General features: G+C 44.5%; 1 long non-coding RNA gene across 1 annotated transcript; it reads right to left on the bottom strand.

Annotated features, from left to right (window-relative positions):
• Nucleotides 1–785: 785 nt before the first annotated feature.
• LOC129628051 (uncharacterized) lies at nt 786–4,285 on the bottom strand. Its single transcript, XR_008702707.1, has 2 exons — nt 2,599–4,285; nt 786–1,099 (listed from the first exon to the last, which is right to left on the bottom strand). It is a non-coding gene; the product is annotated as an uncharacterized LOC129628051 (long non-coding RNA).
• Between the last annotated feature and the right edge of the window lie 2,561 nt (nt 4,286–6,846).

Here is a 6,846-nt window from a genome sequence, read left to right as displayed (position 1 = left end):
ATAACACCTCACACCTGTCAGAATGGCTATCATCAAAAGGATAAGAAACGAGTGTGGGCGAGGAGGTAGCGAAAAGGCAACCTTTGTGCGCTGTTGCTGGGAGTGTAAGTTGGTGCAGCCACCGTGGAAAATAGTATGGAGGTTCCTCGAAAAATTGAAACTAGAACTGCCATTGTGTAGTGAAGTGAAAGTCATTCAGTCGTGTACGACTCTTTGTGACCCCATGGACTGTAGCTCACCAGGCTCCTCTGTCCGTGGAATTCTCTAGGCAAGAATACAGGAGTGGGTAGCCATTCCCTTCTCCAGGGGATCCTCCCAACCCAGGGATCGAACCCAGGTCTCCCGCATTGCAGGTGGATTCTTTACCATCTGAGCGAATACTGGAGTGGGTAGACTAGCCCTTCTCCAAAGCCCAGGAATCAAATTGAAGTCTCCTGCATTGCAGGTAGATTCTTTACCAGCTGAGCTACCAGGGAAGCCCCAGAACTACCATATGATTCAACAATTCTGTTTCTTGGTATTTATCTGAAGACAAAAAAAAATTAATTAGAAAATATATATGCACCCCTATGTTCATTGCAGCATTATTTACAATAGCCAAGACATGGGAACAACCTAAGTATCTAATCACTGATGAATGGATAAAGAAAATGTGGTGTGCTTACATGTGTATAAATATATGAATATTATTCAGCCATAAAAAGGAAGAAGTCTTGCCATTTGCACAATATAGATGAAACTTCGGGGCATTATTCTAAGTTAAATAAGTCAGACAGAGAAACAAATACTGTTCAAGCTCATTTATTGTGGAATCTTAAAAGCAATAATAATCAGCTCATGTATACACAGATCAGTGGTTGCCAGAGGCAGGAGGTGGGGTGTAGCTGCTGCTGCTGTGTGCTCAGTTGTGTTCGACTCTGTGACTCCACGGACTGTAGGCCACCAGGCTTCTCTGACCATGGGATTTCCCAGGCAAGAAGACTAGAGAAGATTGCCATTTCCTTCTCCAGGGGATCTTTCTGACCCAGGGATCAAACCCAGTCTTTTGCATCTTCTGCACTGGCAGGCAGATTCTTTACTCCTGAACCACCTGGGAAGCCTGGGTGGGGTGTAGGGGGTGGGAAAAAAGAAGAGGCTCAAAAGTTACAGACTTTCAGCTATAAAGTAAATAAGTCATGGGGGGTATAGTGTATAGCATGGTGACTGCAGTTAATAATAATACATGGTGAATGAAGTTAACAATATGTCTTGCATATCTGAAACCTGCTAAGAGAGTAGATCTTCCAAGTCCTCATCATAAGAAAAAAAAGTTGTAACTATGTATGGTGACTGATGGTAAGAAGACTTACTGTGGTGGTCATTTTGCAATATATACAAGTATGGAATCATTATGTTGTACACCTGAAGCTAATATTATGTTATATCTTAATTATACATCAATTAAAAAAAAAGACGGCATGCTAAAACAGATTGGAAGCTCTATGTGTATGGCTTGGGCCCACTGACATTGTAGATCTGGCTCTACTATTCTTGCAGAAACTCTGAAATCAATTCCTGTAGGTCTTTCCTTTTGGACTGGTCAGATTTCCCAGAAAAATCTTAGGACCATTCCATTATATTAACTTTTACCTAATCCCCTATTTCAGTACAGTAATCTCAACTTTAAGTGCCCTCTGTCCTTGGTACAGAGACTCCCTGTTTTACCTTACATACAGTGAAGATGGACATCCTTCTGGTTGCACAGGTAATACAGTAATGGCGATGATAATGATAGTACCAGTTATCTATTGCTGCATAACAACTTACCCCCAAAATTAGCAACTTAAAACAACAAGCATTCTCTCTGAGCTTCTGTGAGACAAGACACATGCCTCCACCTCAGATCTCTCACGAGGTTCTAACAAGAAGTCAGCTGATGCCAGTCCTATCTGAAGTTTCAACTAGGGGAAGATCCTGGCAGTGCCCTGGATTTTATCTTCACTTGGAAGGTATTTCTTAATTTTAGCACTGTTTGCCATCTGGAGAGGCTGAGAAATTCATCAATGCCTGGCTCTGTTTTGTTTATCAGTATTTCCCTCAATATATCTCTGTCCTCTTGCATTTCACTATAAGCAACAAGGAAGCAGCAGGCAGCACCTTCAGCCCCGTACTTTGAAATCTCCTTACCTAGATGACTCAGTTCACTGGGCACATTTTTTACTTTTTACTTTCCACATCGCTGTAGGCAATAATATCAAGTTTCTGCCATGACATCTCAAAGACCTCCCTTCCTCAAATTTCCATAAAATGTTTCTTATTTCCCTTTGAGACCTCACTGGCAGCATCATCAAAGTTCAGATTTCTACAACTGTTCAACTTAGGTTTTCACAGATACACACATCAGAAAATCTTCCCAGGCCTCATCCACTGGCCAGTTAGAAATCTACTCCATATTTTTAGGTATTTGTTACAGCATCAGCTCTCAGGTGGGACCAAAACCTCTATTAGATAGCTATTGCTGTATAACAAAGTATCCCAAACTTAGCAGCTTAAAGCATTTATTATCTCATCATTCCTATGGGTCTAAAATCCAGACACAGCTTGGCTGGGTGCCTCTACCTCAAAGTCTCTCTCAAGGCTGCCGTCAAGGAGCCAGCTGAGAAGAGAATCCACTTCCAGGCTTTTGCATATCCTGCGACAGCATGCAACTCTTCATGGACTTTGACCCTGAAGACCTCAGTTCTTTGCTTGCTGTCAGTTTGGAGCTTCCCTCGGTTCTCTGCCATGTGGGCCTTTCCATAGGGCAGCTCACAACATGGCAATTGGTTTCCCCTGGAGAAAATGAGTAAGAGAGTGAGAGAGGGAAGCCCATGGCTGATCAGTCTTTTTCATAACCTAAGCTGAGAAGTGACACCATCACTGTTCCAAAATTTTGTTGGTTAGTCGTGAGACGCTGTGTCCAGTCCACACTCAAGGGGACAGGATTACACAAGAGCATAGATACCAAGTGATAGGAATCTTTGGGGGTCATCTTGGAGACTGTCTACCACAATACTATAACTGAATATAATATAATTATCACCAATAAAAGCAAGACATGAGCCAAGGCATTGAGAAGTCACACAATAACAGAAACACAGAACAGAGAGAGGAAAAGCCTTCTCTTTAGAGTGAGTGAAAGTCGCTCAGTCATGTCTGACTTTTTGTGACCCCATGGACTATACAGTCCATGGAATTCTCCAGGCCAGAATACTGGAGTGGGTAGCCTTTCCCTTCTCCAGGGGATCTTCCCAACCCAGGGATCAAACTGGGGTCTCCTGCATTGTAGGCAGATTCTTTACCAGCTGAGCTACCAGGGAAGTCCCTTCTCTTTAGGGTGGTTATTGCCAATTTCACATTGTGGTTTTGCAGTATTCACTGACACGCTGGCTGCTTTGTTGGTTGGTAATGCAAACTTCCCAAGATCTCTAAAATCTAATTATGGTTGTTATGCAACAATTTTCACAATATTAAACTTATGTGAGTCAAGTATTATATAACTAGGGGTACTATTAAGATCTGGAGAAGAGAAATATACACTGAGAAGTGTAATCATCATACTCATGAAATTCACAGCATAGAAGGAACCTCAGCTTCCTGGGGTGATACTGATAATTTCTGCCATAACTTGTCCAGCTTTCCTGCTTGCCTCCCTCTGCTTCACACCGACATCAGTTCATAGGATTCGTCACTGATTGGCATCCAAGCCATTCACCCATTCACTGGTCAACCACAAAGCACTACTTGAGCACCTGCTGTATGCTAGGCCTGCACTAGGCACTTGTGAGAATTAGTCATGGTCCCCATCCTTCAGAAGCACACAGTCTGAAGGGGTAGGTGAACATATACAAACCTTTGGGCTGAGTGGATGGGTCCAAAATAATATTCCAGGTGGTGGTCATAGCAAGGGTACAGCAGAACCAAAACTTGTTTCTTGGTTTAAAGTTATGTCCAGTATAAGGAAGTGGAGGAGAAAATTCATGGCTCAGATGTCTGTTTGTCTTCATAAATCCCATAAAGATGTTTCCCTGCCTAGGAGCATCAGAAGGCCGTAAGTAGAAAAGTCAGGGAAAACTTTCTCACTCAGACTTGTCTAAAAAAAAGCAGGTTGCCATGGAAACCACTCTATATATTTATTCTATTTATTTTCTTTTATCTGTTCCAATCATGGCCTCTCACTTTCTCCACTAAGCCTCGCTCCTTCTCTTTCATTCTTAGAACCTTGACTGTGCCACTCCTTTTGCCTACAGCACTCCCTCAACCCAATCTTCCTCCATCTTCCCAGCTCTCCCTTCCCTCTCAGCTCAGCTTGGATACTACTTTCTCTGGAAACGCCTTCTATAAGCACCACCACCCACAGAGCAGAGTGCTCCCCATTAGCCTCAGAGTCGTCCCTGCTCTAACATTCTTCATCACTATTCAATGTCTGCCTCTCCAGATTGCTGGGCTGTAAGCTCCTTAAGGGCCACCAAGGCTGTTATTTGTCATCTTCCCAGAACCTGGATGGAGGAGCCTGGTGGGCTGCAGTCCATGGGGTCGCGAAGAGTCGGACACGACTGAGCGACTTCACTTTCACTTTTCACTTTCATGCTTTGGAGAAGGAAATGGCAACCCATTCCAGTGTTCTTGCCTGGAGAATCCCAGGGATGGGGGAGCCTGGTGGGCTGCCGTCTATGGGGTCACACAGAGTCGGACATGACTGAAGTGACTTAGCAGTAGCAGTAGCAGAACCTAGCAGAGTACACGGCATATAAGAATGCACAGTTGAATGGATGAATGCAAAGTGAACAGAGCATTCTCTCTCCCTGCAAGAGGCTAAATAGCCATTGGATGGGAGTGGCATAGAGAAGATTCTGGACGAGGCAACAGGGTTGGGGCTTTCAGGTGGACTACATAAACTCTTTGCTCTGTTCCAACTCTACAGTTTTAGGATATATCAAAGGATAAAGCAATAATAACCTCATTCTTCCTCTATCTGCTCCTTCAAGTACATAATAAAGTCTAATAATTGCAAATCAACCCCCAAACAAGACCAAGTACAAAGGAAATGATCTTTTATTAAAGATAGATTTGAAGGGTCAGATGTAACTATTGGTTTCTTTCTTCACTGCTGCTCTTCAAAGGTAAATAAAGCATCTGATGGAGTAGGAGAACCTCTTAGGGTCCAAGTTCTGAGCTGAATTCTGACCCACCCTTTAGTGCCTGAGCCTCCCTACTGGGGCCGCACTTATAGGATGGTTGTTCATACATGATTTGGCTCCTGGCCAACCTTGAGAACTCAGTGAACACTATGAAACTTCCCCCTAAATGCATATAGACACACATATTTAGAAAGTTGCTCTCTATTCATCTCCCTTGAGATCATACAGACCTCGGGTTGAGACGCCCGGCCTAGCATGAAGCAGTTACCAAGGTTTTATGTTCTTGAGAACATAGGTCACCAAAAGCACTGCTTCCCTTTCCTTCTCAAATCCTCGGGGGGACAGCAACCAATGCAGATCTAATAGCCACCAGCCTCACCAGCCACTGGCAGACACTGAACAATCTGGAAAGTCCAGATTACAAACTCCTTGAGCTCTGGGTCTAGGTGTTCAGTGTGGGATCTCAAGTGAAAACACAGCAAGAGGGAATGACCCATCGTGAGTTCAAAGACAGACAGACGTGGATGAGGAAAGACAGGATACAGAGACAGCCTGAAGAAGATACCAATGATACCCAGAGAAAGAAGTGCATCCTGGGAACCAGGGGCCAGGATGGGAGCTTGGTTGCCTCGGGCATGGCCTCCCCGCAGTGGCCCCCCGGTGCGTGCACAGCGGCCGTGAGAAGAGGCGAGGCTGGACAACTGAAAAACTGTTTAACTTGTTAGCATGTTAATCAATAAGAACCAGCGTAACATGTGTGCTTTGCATCCACAGAAGACAAACTGAAGAAAACTATTTCTCCAGCCTTAAATATTTTCTCCCTGGAGCCAACCTCCTTCAAAATCCACAGCGATATGGTGAGTGGGGAGATGAAGCACTTGGCTATGCTATACTTAGCTCTGACTCAAAGACCAGCTCTTCAAGCTCTTCGCTTGCTCCTTCTCTCCAGCTGGTTTCAAGAGCAGCAAAATGCTGCAATTAAATAGCCAAGAATTTGCAGTCTCCTGTTGAGGCTTCTGCTGTTTCTTATCCTGGAGCCTAGAAGAGTGGTTGGGAAGAGGAGGACAGCAGCTCTAGGGTCAGAGGTCAAGTTCAATCCCCCTCTACCCCTCCCTCCCAGAGAAGATAACCCTCAGACCACCCTACCCTGGCTAATACCAGGGTGATCCTGCCCTGACTTCATCTCAGAGCTTCTGAAGGCTTCTCTGACCCCCGCAGGCCAGGGAGATGGGAAATGCAGCAACAGCGGTTAAGAGTATCAGACAGACCCAGTTTTGAACCCAAGTCTGCCTCTTACCACCCCCTTATCTCCAGTTACTTAGCTTCTCTAAGTTCCAGCTTTGTTATCTGTAAAATGATCTGAATAATACCTGCCACCTAGGGTTGATGTATTACATGTGACAATGCAGGGAATGCATTTAGCATAATACGTGTTGCATGGTAGCAATTCAGCAAACATCAACCACTATGATTAAACCTTCCTCTCTCTCCAGCTCCAGCAAAACACTGAATTAAGCCTGCTTGCTGAGAAGGGGATGACAGAGGATGAGATGATTGGATGGCATCATCGACTCAATGGACATGAGTTTGAGCAAACTCCAGGAGATGGTGAAGGATGGGGAAGCTGGGTGTGCTGCAGTCTGTGGGGTTGCAAAGAGTCGGACATGACTGAGTGACTGAACAACAA

The sequence above is a fragment of the Bubalus kerabau genome, chromosome 15, assembly GCF_029407905.1.
Source record: "Bubalus kerabau isolate K-KA32 ecotype Philippines breed swamp buffalo chromosome 15, PCC_UOA_SB_1v2, whole genome shotgun sequence".
Classification (NCBI taxonomy): Eukaryota; Metazoa; Chordata; class Mammalia; order Artiodactyla; family Bovidae; genus Bubalus; species Bubalus kerabau.
Note: the sequence above shows the minus strand (reverse complement) of the source record. Positions and strands in the feature narration are given on the sequence as shown.